This window comes from Temnothorax nylanderi, unplaced genomic scaffold (genome assembly GCF_030848795.1).
Source record: "Temnothorax nylanderi isolate EJ_2023f unplaced genomic scaffold, tnyl_v1.0 TNYL_tig0033_pilon, whole genome shotgun sequence".
NCBI lineage: Eukaryota > Metazoa > Arthropoda > Insecta > Hymenoptera > Formicidae > Temnothorax > Temnothorax nylanderi.
Window position 1 is genome coordinate 656435 of NW_027249095.1, and position 17866 is coordinate 674300.

General features: G+C 45.9%; 1 long non-coding RNA gene across 1 annotated transcript; it reads left to right on the forward strand.

Moving 5' to 3' along the window:
• Positions 1-14391: 14391 nt before the first annotated feature.
• On the forward strand, positions 14392-17628 carry LOC139770817 (uncharacterized). The gene is made up of 2 exons (XR_011717824.1): positions 14392-14656; positions 15450-17628. It is a non-coding gene; the product is annotated as an uncharacterized lncRNA (long non-coding RNA).
• Positions 17629-17866: the final 238 nt, after the last annotated feature.

A 17866-nucleotide genomic window follows, 5' to 3' on the forward strand; every position in this document is an offset into this window, starting at 1 on the left:
TGGTGGATCAATTAATCGAGAACTTCCCTTTTGACTAAAAACCACCGAAATTGACAAGGGTGATGAATTACGAAACGACGTTGTTATATGTATCGAGAAGTCTTAAGGGAATCATCTCTTCAGAGATCAGAGAAAGTTATCGTAAAGTTATATTAAGTCGTATTGTTAAATTATTTGAAACTTTTCAACTTATCTCGGAATTACATCGAGTGCGGAGAATTGAGGGGAAAATATATGCGCTGTAGAAAAATTTAAACCTGAGGTAAAAAACGTTGAACATGTGATAATTATGCTGCATAATAATGAAATTGATACTTTCGAGAATAAAATAGTTGAATACTGAATGGTAACATCGTAATATGCACGGCCTGGAACAAGTAGTTACAGATGACGATAAATAAACATTCCCGGCAAGAAAGAGCATGAAGTAAAACAATCGTAGAACAATCTACAACACAAACTAATTGAATCCATAATTAATCCGTATTTTTGTGCGTTAAGATTAAATTCTAGTATATTTCCTAATTAAGCAGCTTCAGATTCGGTATAAGATATAACAACAATGAAAAGAAACGCGCGCGCGAGTAAGAAGGAAAAGCAAACAGGCGTCGATGCGGGAAAGGTTTGTTTGTCAGGAGTTGTCAGCCTCGCATAACTCTCGGGGCTTATGCGGGTATACGTCAATCCTCCGCGCGTGAGTGAGCGAGCGAGCGAAAATCCACACGGGAGTGGGCGTAATGAGGGGGAGGATGACGCGTCCTCGTTTCGGAGCCGAGTCCTCTGTTAAATTATTCGGGGCGCTTTCCGCGCGCGAGCGACGAATGGACCGGCGAGACGTTTTAAAGAGTCCCACGAGAGTCGGCCGCCTATAAATACGTGGGTTAAGGAAACGGTTAAAATTAGCACCTGCCCGGCATCGCGCGCGCGGCACGGCACGGCACGTCGCGACGTCTTAAGAAGCGGTTGGTTTTTCGACGTCCGCTAATGTATTCATCCCCGGAAACGAATCGATGTCAGGTATAATCGTCCGTTCTCCGCACTTTTCAACTACGAATGGATTCAAATACACGTTGATTCTAGGGAAATAACGACGATAATGTACATAACATCTTTGTGATTGTAATTATATAGCATAATGAACGAATAATAATAATTTTGAAAACAAGAAAATAACACATTTCCTTCAAGTTGAACCCTGACAAAATTATTTTACAGCTTTAAGTCGTTTTGATAAAATTTCATATTTATGTAATCGGTTTCTTCTATAAGATTAGAAATAATCGTGAAATTAAACGCTGCCTATTTCGTATATATAAGTATACAGCATATAAATGTTTTCTCTCCCCGTTCTTCCTGTTTGCGTGAAATAAGTACTCCTGATAAAATAAATTGACTCGAAAATGATAAAATTGGTGATGAAACGTGAGCACACATTTGACGCGATACAATTGAAACTTCATAGCGCGCGGTGTCACACGCGCGCGATGGAATGGTTATAATTTTTCATGAAGCTCTGGTAAACGAAATTATTAGCCTGGTGACGATCGCGCTCGCGTTTCGGCCGTCGATGTAATTCTCATCCCGCGGTGGGAAATTGTCGCGGATATTTTTTCATGCGTATGCCGATATAATTGAGTCTATAATTGCTGGCTGGAATCGGAATCCGCGTTTTTTTATGCTTTACCGCGCGGCGTTCATTCAACAACACGCGATATCTAACCAGAGTAGCACCCGATAGTGTTAAGGGAATCAAACAAAAACGCGGACGGAGACAAAAAGCATTCCGCGCGCGTATCATTTTAGAGAGAGAGGCGTGTATTAAAATAGCACATACTAGAAAATGGGACGAGATAAAATGTCGAATAAAAGCACAAGTCTTTTTGCGATACGCCCGTCATTATGCGAGTTGTCGCGCGGTGACATTCATATTTTTAGACAGCATCCGCGTTCGCGATCCGCCGCGTGACTGCACAAAGAATTCAGGAGTAGTCCGGAGCGTCGCGGCAGCTTTTACCCTTTTGCCATCTCAGGGCCGCCAGTTCTCGAGGAAATTTCCTACTCTCCCTCTCGCGCCCTCCCTAACGCTGTCAGTCGAAAACAGGCAGCCAGTCGGATCATTACTCTCGGCGTCTCCGAACTCCTGGACGGGAATACTCTTGTCTGAACGTTCTCTCCTCAGGATTCCATCCCTCGAGAGATTCGGGGCGGGAAGGAGGGGGAGAGGGGGGGGGCGATAAGAGGGCAGGGGGCAGACGGGATCCGCAGGAGCACGCCACCGCTACTTTACGATCAGGAGAGCGTGCAACCAGCCAGCCCGCCAGCCAGCTCGCCAGCCAGCCAGCCAGCCACCCTGCCACGCCATAGAATATTGATATGTAAATATAGCAGCCACGGTAGCGACGGCGGCAACGGCGGTGGCGGCGGCGGCAGCAGCCCTGCAGCAGCGGTTAGAGGGGCGCTAGCAGGTTAACGAGCGGCTCGCAGAGTGGCGCGGTCGAGGGTAGGGGGTAGCGCGCGTGGGTGGCCGGGGTGGTTAGGATGGGGTGGTTAGCTCGGCTGGCTCGAGGGGACGGCAGCGACGCGATGGCGTGGCGGTGGCGGCGCGCGGCGCGGCGGGAACGACGGGCGTGGGCGAGCGGCGAGGCGTGAGGGGACGAGTTTGGGGTGGATGGGTTGAGAGAAAGAGAGAGAGAGTGCGGGGGCGAACGAGGGAGGAGACGGTTGGGTCGCTGCCGGCAGTATAACAGAGACGACCGGGCGTGCCGCGGAGCGTGCCACCAAAGGGGATGAGAATTTTCCGGCAGCGGCGAAAGTACTGTCCGCGCGGCGCCCCCGCGAAAAATCCGCGTAAAATCGACGGCGCTACCTGGACGTATTTGAATTCAGCGTCGCGAATTCTCGGCCGAGGCCGCGTCTTATCAGAGATACGCTTTTTTTTATAGGCGTCGCGATCGCACCGCGAGAACGGATCTAGAGGCGATAGAGCGGACAATTGCATGCCGGCGGTGTATAGGGACATGCCCTGCGGGACACGGCGTGGAACGGGGTGGTTGGAACGGGCCGCGGAAACACGGAGAGGGCGGGAACACGCCGGCCGAGCGAGGGTTGACGAGACGGGGTGGGACGGGCGGGGCCGCGGGCCGCTGGAGGGTGACTACGGCTTTCTGTACGGCGCTTGTATGTGTGAGTACGTGTACGTGCGAGAGTATAGGGACGGGCTGTGGGCGAGAGCGAGCACGTACGAGGGCACGGAGAGTCGAAGGGTATCTTCTATAGATGAGGCGGGGGAAAGGGATGGTGAGCCGTTCGGTCGAGGGCTGAGTTCGACATCGAACTTCTCTCTTTCTCTCTCTCTCTCTTTCCTTCTTTTTTCCTTTCTTTCTCTCCCTCTTCATATTCTTCTTTTTCTTTCTTTCGCTTCCACGATTTTTCCACTACCTCTCACTTTTTTTTTCCTTTCTCCACATCCCATCCTCGTTCCTCGTCACTCCCCGCGGCTTTTCCCGTTGCCACCTTTGTCTTCGCGCGTTGGAACGCGTTGGATTTTTGACGGAAGCCCCGAGAAAGAGGGATGATCACGCGAGGCTCGGGAGACGGTCGAGTTTATGCGAGTTGGTCATGGCGATGCGTCATGAAAAGGCGCTTTGTTACGTCTGTCGCTAATGGAGGAGCAACGTTCGTTCGTAGGCTGCCTCTTGAATGAAAGGTGTTTTTTTTTCTTGTTTCCTGCCGCGCGCCTTTCGTTAGCGGTTTAACATTCGTATCTCGAAAAATCCGCGCTATTCAATTATTCCAATTTATTAACGCGGAAAGAGGAATGAAATATTAGAGAACGCCATTAACCAGCTTAATATCTCCGTGATTGAATCATATGACATTTTCGAGTGATGAAATTTTTTTTACGCGTGACGCGATCGATTTTTTTTTTCTTACACCAAGAGCGCGAAAAGCGCATTTTTTTTCGACGTGTATCCAAAATAAACTAAAATAAAAGATCTAAAAATGTCTTATAATTGATTTAATTAAAACTTATTAAAATATTGAAACTTATCAAAAACCTAATATCAATTTTGGACTATTGCGTAGAAATAGATCTAACTGTATTTTGCTTGTAATGTTACATTGCTTTTATTTTGTAGTTAATATTGGCGCGTGAAACAAATTTTAAACATAAAATTGTCAATATGTAATAGTCATATGTGAGAAAAATCATATTAAGTGTAGAAAATATTTTTAAATTACTAACAAGAATTAATCAAAAGAAGATTGCTTCGAAGTTTCGTCCTGAGACACCTTCGATGTCTCGTTTTATTGTCCTTGCTCCGTGATATTTCTCGCATCCCTCGTCTACTTGCATCTCTTTCGCCCTATTTAGCATCCCACTTTTTATCTTTTTCTTCCTCTCTCTCTTTGTCTCTCTGTCTATCTCGCCTCATGCCACAATTCTCAATCCCCATCGTATCCGCGGTCACAATCATACTTACCGGCAATATTGCCCAATTACTCTTCGCACGTTCGTTCCACACATTTACGCATCACACGCACGCGAATACAATACGCGGTTCCGAACGTTGCGAGAAATATGGTTAAAAAAATATCTCGCTCGACGCGCGCGTACTAAATTCAACGAATTTATTGCATTAATTTAATTCTCGCGGGGCGGAACGCCGTGAGGTCCAACTGACAGGACGTAATAAAAATTAACAATTAGCGAGTTATGGCACGTAATCGTCCCCGAAGTCAGTTACGAAGGTCTTCGTCTAGAAGAATTGTAAGATGCACAATAAGATGCCAAATTTGGTTAAAAATGCATCTATTTCAACAATACTAGTGCGTCGATCGTAATTGATCAAAATTTATAAACTTTCTTCCGCTTTTTAATTATTAAAGTAAAATATGCCGTGTACAAGAAAAATTTGAAAAAATAAAATCCATTTAAAATTAAAAGATTAAAGTGCTTAAAAGGAACTGATTTTAAATTTATAAAGTAACACGACTGAAAAAAATTTGTGACATATTAGAATCGTTCTATGTATCAATCACAAAAAAATTACATTATTCGTGCCAATCTTCCGATGGACACACAATCAGTATCATAATAATTTCCAGTATCTCGACCAATTATGAAAATAATAGATACCTATTTTCAAGTGGTCTATCACTTTATCCTCGAGAATCAGAATGACGAGATAGCGAACTAAGAATATACAAAGAATATCTATACCTGATTTCATCTATACTGGTGACATTTATACTGCATAATATACATATTCTATAAGACATCATTTTTCTAAAGTTTTGCAGAGAGATATTACATATACATACGTACATACATAATTTCCGAAATTATTAAAAAAGTACTGTAATTTCTAGTATTATATATGCTGGAAGAATTGATAAATTATTTTAGCATAAATAAATTACCGATATTTTTCGAACGCTAATACACGGTCGCGGGATCCTTTGTCCTTGTTCATATCAAGAACAAGGCTCGTCCTTCTTCCACCGGTAAGGTTGTCAATGACGAAGACCTTATCTACGCTCTGCAGCGCCAGCGGAGCTTTTTACGATTGGCTCGATCGTTAAGCGTGACCGTACCGCCGCCATAAAGCCTGTCAATCGTCGTGACGAAAAGCTAAAGAAACTAGAACGAGAGAGCGAGAAGCCAAGCAAAAGAGAGTATCGCGCGAATCGATTTGGCTGAATGTAAAAGGTGTTCCTTACATCGCGTTTAAAAAAGTTGGCTTGAAATACTCTTCAAGAGAACTTCGAGAGAACATTCAAAGATGATACTAAAAGAGAGACGATTTTTTTTCGTCGAAAAAAGAATTGTCTCTTTCTCTCTTAAATTTTTAACTTTTAATTGCTATTTTTATATTAATTCGAAGAAACTTATCACAATACTCGCGAACGAAATTTTTTGAATCGATATCGAGAGAGCTGGGTCTCGGATTAAATTCTCCCTAGAAAAAAAAAGGAGAAGATCCGCTGGAGATTCTTTCGGGTATAGAATCTCATTGCTGAGATTACCTCCTTTCTGCTATCCTTGCAGCAGGTATAGTCCAACGATACCTCTAACTTCAAAGGATTGCCTGAGCAAGAGAATTCTTCGGCTGGCTCTTCAGTTGAGAGTCGAAAGCGTTACCGCAGCTCCTTTAACATTTTCGGGGTGCTGCGCATTCGCCGCCCGAGATTGCTGCCGCTTCTCCGGCAGGTGGTTAAAGGGTTGGATATGCATCGCACGACGAAGGAAGGCTGGGTGGGAACTCAGTGGAGGCGGGCGGAAAGGGAGGAGAGAGACAGAGAGAAAGAGAGAGAGAGAGAGTTGGAGTACCGCCGTGGGGTTTCCGTTTACGGGCGTCGCGACGCCGACGACGAACAGAGGGTAGGTCGTAGAGTCCTACGTTGGCTGGTGAGGTAATCATCCCAGCCGGTTACGATGCTGTTAAACGTCGCTCCATGAAGACCCTATCCCCTTCCACCCCCCTCCCACCATTTCCTCCCCCCGCGTACCGATCCTACCACCATCCAGACTGCCGTTCTCTCCGCCAGTTTAACCCTTTCGTCGTCGTCCGTTCGACTTTCCAACGACTGCCGCGCTAATTTTTCCGAGAATTTTTCGTACAGGATATCGATCACTGTCCTTTTTCCAAAGGTAATTTGTAAGCTCGATAATTTATCGTACGCGAGCTTCCTCGAAATTAAGACGTGGAAATTTTCTTGTAGTGTTTTTTTTCCGCCCGCGTCAGAGTGAGTGATCCGTCATTCGCGAATGGTGGCTGGATTTGTACGTATCCCCGTGATCGTAGAAAGCGATATAGTTACGTTTTCCCTCCAGAACAAGAACGTAACTCGATTCCTTATCAGTTCCTTAATCATATATCTTATTAATAACGTTAAGTTTTTAGCTCAGCTGTTAAAATTATGAATTAAAGCGATTATTAACTGAAATTGCTTGATCACTCCCCGTCTGATATATATCTCACTCTCTCTTTCGCTTACGCTCTAAAATTTATACTTCGTGCCTTAGATCTACAGTCTTCTCTATTGTTACGTAAAATCTCCGAAGCTCGTTACGGACCGTTGTGCGTGCAACGTTGACGGCGGCGAAGGGAATGAATAAATTTGAGCGCCGGCGACGTTCTTGCGCGGCACGAGATTTTCCGAGGATCTTGGGAACGGTGTCATCTCGTTAAACTCGCGAAAGAGGACCCTCCAGCGCACAGGGGGGAGAGTTCTCTCTCGGGGAGGGCAAATCCCGTCGCTCGTACGGCGCACCTGCGCTCGTCGCCTCGTCATCGAGGAGGCATTACAACCTCCAGAGACGCTGTTCCCGCCATTATAGAAACAATAACAGCCCACCTGGCAGACGCGAGTCGCTTTTCCGTCTCCGAAAATCTTGGTATCGTTATTTAAATTTTTTATTTTTGCTTTATTATAGTCGCGCGCGAATTTATATGTTTATATTAATAAAATTAATAAAACCGTTATAAGTTTCAATATTTTGAAAATAAAAGAATATATGAATTCCATATGATCATACATATTCTTTCATTTCTAATGCAAAGTGACGTTGAGTATTTTAATTATTTATCCAATAAATTCGCAGGAGAATCTTATTAAAGCGATTTAATATAAATGTCGACTAATTACGGTTAAAAAAATATATAAATAATTTATACAAATATGGATTTGCACATGAATGCTCTCTTTAAAGCGTGCTCTTATATCACATGATGACATCATTTCGAAAATAGTGTCTAATGTTCATTACTTCTTAATGTGTCTTTTTTGACAATTGAAATTTCCTCTTGGATTGTAATATTTTAGCCCGTATGACCCATACTTAAATATATGTATAACAAAAATCATCCATTTATATGAGTGACTTTCAGTTAGTAAATTTCTATACGGCGTACGCGAGTTACAGTTTATATACAGGGAGGATTTATGAACTGATAAATGGTTGCCCCGTTATTAGCCTGGGCGATCGATCGCAGCACGCAGCGCGTGCGACTAATTACTCCGATTCGCGGCCTGTAATTGGGATAATTAGTCAACGAGCCTGCGGATGCGGATGTCCTCGTCCTCGCAGAAATTTATATTTTCAGTACTTTGCAGTGCGACGGTCGTACGTCGCAATAAATCGCGTCGATGACCGCATAAATGAGGATACGAATTGTGAATGGCGCGAGTGAAGTGTACGATCGCGTCTTTCATCCAAATATATGATAAAAATTCAGGTAAATAAATCGTAAGTAAATCTTACAAATCAATTATAATTATATGAACGCTTATATTAATTACGCGTTAAAGGCCGGGAAACGACTCCTCGTGGAAGTGCACTGTGCAACGAGGGATGGCCTGCGCCACCCTTCTTCGAAGACAGGACGAAAGCTCGCCAAGCTCGCGCGGGGAGAACAATGTTCTCGGTCGCGGGATCTTGTCGCTCGCACCCCATCGTCGTGCCGCATGATCGGCCGCCCTCGCCCTACTTGCCGTCTCTCCCCTTATCCCTGACTCTTGCCGCTCCTCGAGCGTATATAATACGCGTGCCCCGAGGCGCGAGTCGAACGTGATATCGCCTACGCGTGATATGCTGCCGCCTGCGTGCCACGCACGCATGAGGGTACGAGAGAGCGGGGGAGCACTCGTGCGAGAAATTCAAGTGTGTCCTTGGCCGCTTGGCTCGCGAGTGGACGGTCGTTGTTTAAATATTCAGAGCCATTCCCGAGAGCTCTTTGTGTGTGCACGCAGAGCTCTACTTCCTTATCGAAGGGGTGGGAGGCGAAATCATTACGATTTAAGTATTCGCGTCATTTCGCGAGACAGCGTAGAACTTTTGCGCTCGCGATTTTTGCAGAGAGACGTTCTCAAGACGAACCCGAGCATTCCCACTTTACGTAAAAATACGAAACGAAGCAAAGGTCGTAATTAATTAAGCACTAAGTACTGCCTCGTCTCATACGCATTTTCATGTGAGATAAAGACGCGTGGCTGCAAAGACGCGTCGCGACTGAAGACGGAGTAACACAGTTAAAAAAAACGAAAGAACGAAAAAAAAGACGCAAGGCTCGGCCGACGCGAGTATCAAAGTTATTTATGTGCGGGGCGTTTACGACGCGCTTTAAAAGCGACGTCGTCGGCAACGTCAGTGTAGGTGGACGTAGCAGCGTGGGGCGCGCGCGACGGCGGTAATAACGTTTATTAATCGCCCGCGGAACGTTAAGCGATACCGCCGCGCCGTTCTCGTAGTTTGTCATCGCCGCGACAGCGCCCGCGCTGTCGATGTCCGTGCGGCTTTTATCGTCGCGAGGCGTCAAAGAAGTTTTACGACGACAACAACGAAACGCGACCGCGACGTCACGAGACATCGATCTCTCCTCTTTAATTCCCCGGGACTTCCCCTCCCTCCCGTTGTTTGCCCGTCCACCGTCCCTCTCGGCATGTCACCTTACTTACAACGCTCTTCGTAAGTTTCCCGAATTGCGTCGTAATCTGTCGACACAGATTTCACGGGGATGCAAATTCAGATTGTTGTTATATTTTTGTAGAGCGTCAGAGGAAGTTTGGAGGTGTTAATTTGTTCCCTTCTTTCCTTTTTAATGTTCAGGCTTGCTACAAGACCAAAGAAGCAGAGTTGTGAACAAAATTCTACTACTCGTTTATAGTTTATATGTATCTATATATGTATACACATATAATTTATTTTTAAATATACGTGAGAATATCGGTGATATTCTGTGTAGTATTACATTTTTTGTGCAATATTAGTTAAAAAATATTTTTTTAAATGAGTAGATAACAATGCTTAATGCCCGATATCACAACGCTATAAAAATTTTCATCAAGCAAACAGAAGATAGGATGTATAATATTTTTATACTTTCGATTTTTGCAACATATGAAATAATTCGTGTCGGCTGACCATTTAAGATAAATGTTACGCGCTGCCATTTCTTTCTGATTCTTTGGCTTTTGAATAACATTTTTAATCCTCCCTAATACTGATACGAAAATAGGTCAGTGTTCGACATTCGCTCGAGCGGCAAATGAGATCGCATCTACGAAACAAATCGTTTTCGCGGCGCGGTGGAAAAAGCCAGTATGTAACGGACGGAGGAAGGACGGATGGACGCGCGGCCGCGGAAAAGCGCCCGCCGGGAGGAAATGAGAAGTAATGAAGTCGCCCCGTTCGGGGAAGTTACTGGCTCGTAAAGCAACTGCGAAGTGACGGACCGAGCGGGAACCAAGGTGCGGAGGCGCAACGGCAGGGGACAGGGAAAAGTTACGTGGATAGAAGAGGGAGAGAAAGGTCGAGCGGAGACGGACGCGATCCGCCGGAAGGGAAAGAGTGGCGTGAACCGTGATAGAAAGAGGGTGAAACGAGAGGAGAGGCACCCTGTCACGCCGACGGTGCCGTGGAGGCGTGCAAAGAGACGGCGCGAGGGGTGAAGGAAGAAGCGAGAAGTCGTCGTCGGCGGCTTACGTCGGATTCCGCGCGCGGTTAGCAGCGACGGTAGCGGTATTGGCGACGGCGACGGCGACGGCGACGGCGGCAGCGGCAGCGGCGGCGTTGATCCGTGTACGGCGATATGAAATAATTAAACTCGGCCTCGACGGTGGCGAAGGCGACAGCATGGCGCGGGAGTACAGTGGGAAGGCGAGGGTGCCGGGAGCGTTGGATGTTGGAGGCGATGAGACGCTGGATGGCGTGGAGACGCGGCCAAGGGGAGGAGGGATAGGGGATAACCGTATTCCGTATACCGGTATATGAAAGGCAGCCACGTCGCCCGCGGTTCGAGACTCGAGCTGCTACCGCTGCCGTCGTCGCTGCGGAAGAGGCTAGGTCGGAGCGGTAGTAAGAGAACGAGACGGAGTGCGAGGCGCGCGCGGTGGTAGCCCGAGAGATGAACGGAGACCGTGAGAGCGACTGAGAGAAAGGACGAGGAGGGAGGAGGAGAAAGGGAGAAAACGGTACGAGAAACCGGCAGAGGACACAGTGAGAAGAGTGGCGGCGGCAAGGGGGCGGCAGGAGACGACGATAGCGGCGCTGCGGCGTAACGACGCTATAACGCGAGCCGCCGGGTGATTACCTACCACCTCCGTACTCGGTTCGCCCTCCCGCGTCGAATGGCGCGCGGCCGTGCCGTGCCGTGTCGCGCCAAGCCGCTGCCACGCCGGATCGAGCCTTCGCGCCACGCCGGCGCGGCGCCGGCGTGGCGCGATACCGCGCGGCTTGGCGCGCGCGAGACGAGCGTGCTCGAGCTCTTTCGGTCTCCCTTGCTTCGGCTACCCGCTCGCTTCTATCCCCCCGACTACTGTTGCGCGCAGCGACCGCGCCATCAAGCCCGCCCGAGTAGTCGTCGTCGTCGTCGTCGTCGTCGTCGTCGTCGTACGGATCGCCTGCCGCCCAACGTCGACGCTCTAAACGCGACGCCCCTCGTAATGACGCCACCAGGGACGCAACCCCCTCAACGTGAGCGTCGTGTCGGTGTGAGACTTTTCCACGAGCACGTATACGCGCGCGAGCGCGCGCCAGCTCGGCTTTCCGGACGGCGATATCGCCGGCGAAAAGAGTCGTATGACGAACGGAGCGGAGGGAGTGAGAACACATCCCGAAGCCGCGCGCTGCACTGACGAACGGTGTGGCGGACCTTTGTTGGCCGCGGCCGGACACGTCTCGGTGGTTCCCGAATCGAACAATTTCGCGTTGCCGGGGGAAATTAGAAAAGGCTGCGATCGAACAGTGACTACGTAAGATACTATTTTCCTTCCCACGCTATTCCGGCTTTACTGAGGAAGTCCATTTTTTGTTCATTCATAATAAGCTACTGCATGGTAATCATGTTAAAAAATCAATGTAATTCACCGTAGTCGTGATTAGCATGGGAAATCAAATATTTGCAATTAATCGGTTATCGATAAAACTGGAAAGATTTGATAATCTTGAAAGATATTCATATCGATATAAGTAATAAACATTTGTAAGAAGAAAAAAGTTGCAAGATATATTGATGGAACTTTTATCTTCCTTTTCTATAGATTATCGTGATACTAAATACCATGAAAGATTAAAGCTTTCGGACATTCTTAATCCGACGTCGTCGGGCAGTTCCTTGCAAAACGATACATATGCGATATGCTTATAAAAAAAAAGACTGTCTGTCACACCGGGAAAGTTACGGTGAGCTGCGGGCGAGAGATCGACGTGGCGGCTAGAGCTACAAATCCTAGAAACTTAGCAAACATATTTTATCAATCAAATAGAATTTTATTATCTATTTTGATTGATTACACATGTCAGTATTATTACTGTATCATTTTCCGTGAGCCGTGCATGCTCATTTATTGCCAACAAACAAGTGAGATAAGGAAAGAGAAAATGGACGAATAGGGATGCACAGCGGGTTAAAGGTAAAGGATAAATTTGAGAAAAAGCACATGGAAACGAGAACTATGCGCGCGGGGACAATGTCATGTATTTGTATTTATACGCACGTTCCGTCAAGTGGACGCGAGCATGTTGCACCTGCACGTGACATCCGTCTGCATACGGGGTGTCCTATCGGGAGAGGAAGTAGAAAGTACGTTCGGAGACAGAAGGTCGGACTCCCTGTGTCGCGCGAGACCCAACATTCGCGCGCATTTTTGGACTTCTATGCCACGAGAGTGGCGCGACGTGACACGAGGCGACGCGACGCTACGCGAGGCGAGGCGAGGCGAGGCGAGGTGAGGCGAGGCGAGGCGATGCGACGCGTCCGTTCGACGTCGAATTAGCGCTGCACAGCGGACGCGATAACGTCGCACGAGTTCACTCACCTTCGCCCTGACTGTCGCGACGCGTCTCGCTTTTCCGAGTACGGATCCGAGACGAAAGAGTCGCGATTCGAGAAACACAAATTGCGCGCGCGACGGTGCCACGAATTTATCCTGAAATAGTAGGGGTTTCCCCTACTATTAATATCTTGGTGTTGCTAATTGGTACAGATAACGGTATTTTTTGCAATTTGTATGATATTTTCTGGACTCTGCTCTGCTGTAATCTCGATATTCGGCTCTAACTTACTGTAGTAAAGCATTACATATGTCTAGAAAAATATAAACATAAAATATTTCAAAAACCCAATGTGAATTTGTTTAACTTCAGCTTTAACTTTAATTTATTAAATCTGCACTACAACGTATTATTAATTTATATATTGTCTAATAATATTGATAAGGTATACCGTATTTAACGATATAGCAAGTTTTTCAATCGACATTCTAAAAACACAGTTTTTATCACTCGAAACTAATGCCTTATTTCACTATTTTACTGAATTTCTAAAATTATTTTAAATAAATTTTAAGTGAGTGCTCGGCTCTAAGTGCATCTCCTTACGTTGTGACGCCCATGGCTACGCGCTGCACGTTTTTCCCGGGGAAACGGTTTCTCGGTTGCGATCTCACGAAGCTTGGCTGCCGGGATATCGGAGAGTAGTCGCCCTTATACGAGAAAGCGGTAACGGAGATTCCGAAACGTTCGAACCGTTCCCAACCCCCATTCTCCTTTCCAGACTCGAGCCGTTCCAGTCTCGAACTTGGAGGCGCGCAGTTAGACGGTCGCTGGACCCTCGATGCAATGCATAACGGGTGAACCGTGAAACAGGATACCATTTTAACGTTCGAACTGTAGATACGGAAAACAATCGAATTTATTGCAGCAAAAGGGTGATAACCATAAAAGAGCTTAGATTCGGCATTCGAAATTCGAGAATTGCTTAACTTACAGATGATAAAGAACTTTGAGAAAAGATTGAAAAAATGCCGACATTTATTTATCTCTATATATTTGTAATTTAGAACTCTTAATGACTTGTTTCTTTTTTCGGTTTTCACATTTAACTAAAGAGAAACCGCGTTTAAGCATAGATCCAAAACTTCCTTTTCACGGTTTACCCGATATATCGTTTCGCCAACAGCAGCGCGAAAGGAAGAGATGGCGAGTGCCGCCCAGCGTGGAAAACGGGGTTGGGGCCATCGAGCAATGTCGTACGGGGTGTCTCAAAAATCACGTATTTTCTCTTAACTACATACATAGATTGAACTAAGAATGATGCATGTATATATATTTTAATGTGGAACCATGGGCAATCGAAATTTAGATAAACTAAATTTCAGAAATAAAAAAATCTTGATAACTTTAAAGTTTAAACAAACCTTATGCGAGATATAAATTCGGGATCCAATTAAATTCTACTTTCAGACAAAATCGCTATCAATTACTATAATTTTCCGCAGGAAAAATATAGCAGAGAAAAAATCCGTGATACTTAGGACACCACGTATACAGGGCGTGAGGAATACGATGCCTCAGTTCGTGCGGTTGCTCACTTCTCTTTCTCTTTCTCTCCTGCCTCTCTCTCTCTCTCTCTTCCTCACCATCTCACCACCGACATCCCTGAAAGGAGATAGCGGGCTTGCGCGAGAGGGAAGGAGAAAAAGAGTGAATCAAGCGGAGTGCGTGCCGGAGCCGGGAGCAAGGGGGCTAAGGGAGAGGACGGAGAGGACGGTGAGTGGAGAACCGCGCTACTGCCGTGACATCCGTATCCATCTGTATGCCGACCTGACGCGGAGACGTGCCGTGTCTGTGTGCGCATATACGTGTGCGTAGGTATGTGAATGTGTGCCTGTGTGTGTGTACACGCGTGCGAGTGTCGATACGCTCACGTGCGCGCGGAGCGGCTGTCTGCCGCTGCTGGAGGCGCCGGCAGTTTGATGGAGGTGGCAGGCAGCGGGACTGCGGTATGACGTGATGCCGTGACAAGTGAGAGGAGAGAGAGAGAGAGAGAGAGAGAGAGAGAGAGAGAGAGAGAGAGAGAGAGGGAGGGAGGGAGAGGGAGAGGGAGAGAGTGGCGGAAAGAGAAGAAAGTGGAACAGGAAATAGACTGAGCCGGGGAAAATTGAGGAAAGAAATTGAGGGGAAAGGAAAGAAGCAAAGTGTAGTAGATCTATTTCACGTTTTAACCCAAGCTTGTATCAAGTGTTATTATTTATTAGACGGTGAGAACTCGTGAGATTCGTTTTTGGTAGCGAAAACTATAGATTGAAAGAAAAACAATTGTAATCATTTTAATATCGAAGCATCGATACTTATATTACCAGTTGATATTGAAAATTCAAAGATTTTAATAAACTTCAAATTCTATCTTCATATTTCTTTAGACGATAGGAACTAGAATAAACGACAGTTGATTAAACAGTTAAATTTGACTACTGCGACTTTATGCCATCGGTATAAAATCAAGCAAAAATCATGTATAGATAACAACAAAATAATATACTACAGCCAAGTATTCTAAGATAGAAAAGATCGCGATGGATAGATTGTTGTTGCGAACAAAATAGACTAACATAAAGAACTCAGAAGAAAAAAAAGAAAAAAATGAATGAATATATGTACGCAGGACCAGGGAACGCGGACAGGTGGAGAATGCAGTGGTCTGGCGCACGTGTGGTTTTGAAGGAGCCTCGATACGAGGATCGCGAAAGTTCGTGCCGAGGACGAGCGAGGAGGCAGAGCTAACGTGGAGTAGACCGAGGTGCACGAGAGGCGACAGTAGCGAGGGATATGAGAGAGGAGAAGGCGGATGAGAGTGCGGCGGACGCCTCAGCGCGGCTCCGTGTCGAGCTCGATAATACTCGAGGACTCGAAAGGCTGGTCCCAACGTAATCCTCGAGTGGCAGGGACCAGGGAACGACGCGGTGTGCGACGACGGGTAGGGGACGGCGAGGGGAAGGGAGAGGCGGCTGATACGCCGGTCTGATATCTGCTTTCGAACCTGGATCGATGATACCGTGCGATGCAGCATCGACGACCATTGGCTACGGCTCGATAAGCCCAGGAAGTCCCGGTCGAAATCCGAGACCGAGGGATAATCAGGAGTTACCGTCGTGGCTTCGACGCGGTACTGCTACAGGCTCGAGATGGCTCGTTCGCCAAGGTGATCCTAGCACGGTCAGAATGCACGCTGCAAATGCGACGTCGCTAACGGAGGAAAAGGGGAATTATTGTTATTTCTCGTTTTTCCTTAGTTCGGGTTGAACTCGAAACTTTCGGGCTCGAATAAGTGATGACGATTTCCTTGGACAGCCATTCAAGTAGTAGATGTCGGTTATAAGCAGACATAATGCCATCTAATAAAGTTGGGCGCTTTTCAGTACTAGGCACTTTTAAAATACTGCAATTATTAGATGAAATTTCATAGACTTGAGTTTCTGGGAAAAGTCCAACATTCCGAATATTTATTGAACATTGGAATATTTGAAAATGCGAAAACTATCGCTGTAGCGTTGTGTGTCGTCGTTAGAATTCGCTATCACGAAAAATAATTATTCATGAAAAAGATTTGTTCTAGTACTCTAGTAATTTTCAAGATATATTCCAACTAATTGAGAGATCTCACTGAAAGTATAAAAAATGAAAATGCGTACTATAATTTTATATGTAATATTATCTTATAAAATTTTATTTATTTAACTGAATTGTTTAAAAAAGAAAAAATTTTGAAAACTGTACTAATAATGTAAACAGTTGTAAAATTTTGTTTTATAGGGTTGTATATTAGATAACTTTATTATTATTAATGCAAATTTAGCCGATTCAAGAATTAATAAAAGTACGTATTGCGAATAATTACGGGCCGTTACTCCATTAACGCTTCAGAAACGTTTTTCAGCCCTCGAAACGTTTCTTCCACCCTCGGCTGATCTTAAAATTCACGTCGCGCGACGAGGGTTGAAAAATGCACGGCCGGCGTGGACACGCCACGAGCCGGATAAGGGTGGACGGTGGCATCGGCTTAAGCAAAGTCTCCGATCCATAACCCTACCTACCCCTCGTAGTCTCAACCCCCTGGTCGCCGATGGCACGACCCATACCGCAGGCACTTTACCACCCTGCCGCGCCACACAGACACGATTGTGTAGCGCGGTGGTAGTGCGAGTGCATGAGGTTACCGGTTACCGACGTCGTCGTCGTCGTCGTCGTCGTCGTTGTGTCGTCGACGACGACGTCGACGTCGGCGAGGGAACGAAAAGTGGGGTTGAACCTATCCCGTGTTACGTGCCAGCCACGCGACGCGCCTGATTAAGGAGCCTGCAGGCAGCCAAGGGGTGGCTCGCCTTTCCTTCTCCCTCCCCTTTCTCTTCATCCTCGGCAAGTTCTTCGTGTCGGTCTCTTCGTGAGGGAAACGAGATGGGAAATCTGCGGATCGCGAGCCTCGTAATGGTCGTCGGTATATGGCAAAGAAATGTCTCTATTAGTATGCCATGCGTCGCGCGAAGCGAGAGACGCTGGTTGGGTCGAACAGTATGAATTTTAAAGGGTTAAGTCGAAGAACAAGAATGGAACCTGTTCTTTTTATGCATGCAAGTATCCTATTTTGTGGAATACGTATATTTAGTTTCGTTTTTACGTGAATTTCTTCATCGGAACATAGTTTAAATTAAAATCGAACGACAAAAGTTACAGCTCAATAAGATTGTAGTTCTTGATAAATTTAGATATCAAAACTAAATATCGTAGACCAAATGCAGTGTTTTCTTTAAATGAAATAATAAAGTTGCAATATATTTTTAACCTAACTCTGGGCCTAACTATGAACATTTTGTTATTTATAATAGAATAGAAGAAGAAAATTACAATGTGTAAGACATCAAGTATTCGAATTTTTCTTATTAGATATAAGGAGACATCTTAAGACATCTTAGAACAGAATCCTGCCCTTCTCATACATTCTCCAAATAATTAATTTTAACATGTGTTTTTGTAGTGCTTCGCTCTCTTCTTCTATCTTTCGTTCTTTTTCTGATTTAGAATTAA